Source organism: Sparus aurata, chromosome 19 (assembly GCF_900880675.1).
Source record: "Sparus aurata chromosome 19, fSpaAur1.1, whole genome shotgun sequence".
NCBI lineage: Eukaryota > Metazoa > Chordata > Actinopteri > Spariformes > Sparidae > Sparus > Sparus aurata.
In genome coordinates, this window is record NC_044205.1 from 15,518,003 (window position 1) to 15,520,320 (window position 2,318).

The window sequence follows — 2,318 nt, forward strand, 5'->3', positions numbered from 1 at the left end:
ACTGTGTTAGACTCCCTCTCGAGAGATCAAATTAGCAGACCGCTAATTTACGAGTTTTATCAACCTCAGAAACGACCGCACGACATCAATACATTGCAGTAAATGGGTCCAAATAATGCTCAGAACAGCACCAAACTTCATCAACAGTACAAATAGGGTCTCAGCACATAGTCCAGGGTATCTAACCTCCGCTAGCTTAGCTGGATTTCTGCTGAAAAGCTGACTAAATTTACCACTCTCCTGCAGCAGCTTCCTGTTGACGGGAAGTCCCGACGAGTCGATTACCGAGTGCATTAGAGTTCCGCGGCTCATGGATGAAAATGTATGATTATGACTCCATGGAAAAGCAATCAAAGTTCATATGTGTCTTACCTGCCAGTTTATAACGGTTATTATCGAGAGCGGAAAGGGAAAAGAACGGAATTGAGCATTTCTAATTGCACTCGGTAATCGTCGCGTCGGGACTTCCCCGACCCGGAAGCTGATGGAGGAGAGTTGAACTCTGTTTTTAGCATCCCAATAGCTTCCCTAGCTAAGCTAGCGGAGGTTAGATGCCCCAGACTATGTGCTGAGACCCTATTTGTACTGTTTCTGAAGTTTGGTGCTGTTCTGAGCATTATTTGTGGCTTTTTGGTGGCGGTTTATATTTGGATCCATTTACTGCAGTGCATTGTTGTCGTGCGGTCGTTTCTGAGGTTGATAAAACTCCGTAAATTAGCGGTCTGCTAACTTGATCTATTGAGAGGGAGTCTAACACTGTTTCACGGTGATTTAGACCATGGATTAAACTTACATCGGAATATCCCTTTAAGGCCCCCTCTTCAGAGAGCCAAGTCTGCTCTGATTGATAAGCTCTCACAGGCCTGAGCAGACACCGTCAACTGTGTTTCCACTGTGTTAATAGTTGTGACATCACAACACAGAAGTTGTAAAGGTTCGTTTGAAGGCACAATTTCTGAAAACGGACTGTGTGCATTTTAACCTACTCCATAAAAGAAAAAACAGACAGGATATCTAACTTGGGGACTGCCTTGGGACCTGCAAATGATTTATATATTAAATGACTTGAAGGGGCACAATGTAGTTATGGAGAAGAGATTCATAGTCAGAATTTTGATATTTACAATGTTAATGAAGTCATAATACAAACTAAAAATATCAATATTATCCATAACTGAATAAACAAGCTGTTTTCAGAGGAAACTAAAGTTCCCAGATCACTGTTTGAGGCTAGAAAGGTGGCAGGGTCCGCCACATATAAACAAAGTAGAACAGTATGACATTGTGTTGTCCTTTAAAGTCAGTTTGTTTATTCAGTTCATTCAGTCATGAAAACAAAGAGAGTTTGTTAATTTAGTTTGTTTAGGCATAGAAAATGAGTAATCGAAGATCTTTTCTTCTGATTAAAATTTCTCCCCCCAAACTACACCTTTGTGCACCTTTTAAAAATGTATTTGAATTCTTAAGTATGTTTGATCCAGTGTCAGAGTATCATATTTGGTGATGGTTAATATTGTTCTTTTTTCCAGAGATAATGAAGACAGGTTATTCATGTTTTTAAAAAGTGTCATTTTTCTCAACTAAGTCATCGAGATAACACTTTAAATAATCATTATACTGTGTTACAAAAGTACAGAGGGTGTGAATCTCGGTGATGATGCACAGCTCTAAATTGATCTCACTGCCTCTTGTTTGTGTGTGTCAGTCCCAGCACACTGCCAGTTTGGAGACAGTGAACTCCAACTTTTCTAAGTCCTGCAAACCTCACGGAAATCTCTCAAACTGTGGTTAAAGCAAACACAACTGTGCCTTGTGTGATCAGGAATTAAACACATTTCAATGTGATCTGTTGTTGTCTATTGGTTCTCTTCTACTGCACACATAGGTGTGTTTCTGACCTTACACACTTGAATTTGAGGTGCGTGCAGGGGTTTCTTATCATGTTATTGAGGCAATGTAACTCATTTTGGAGCTAATGAACTCTGATTGATTGGGAGTGATTGTTTTATTCAAATTTAGAGATAATTTGATTGTTCAAGGTGACTTTGGTCAGAAGATGAAGGCGTACTCTGCTAATTGAAGGCTTTTTGCGATGGGCTTCTTAATGCGGCGCAGAGCCCCGGAGAGAGGCTTCTCAGAATTAAATCTTCTAACAGCAGTCTTTTTTTTATTTATCCTCTTGTAGTGAGGGGAGAGAAAAACATGTTTACAATCTCTGCCGCCTGCGCGGTAGATGACACCCCATTCACTACATTTTTGAGCCGAGTAAACAAAACATTTACTGTCGCAGAAAACAATCCCTGATGGTGAATAATTGG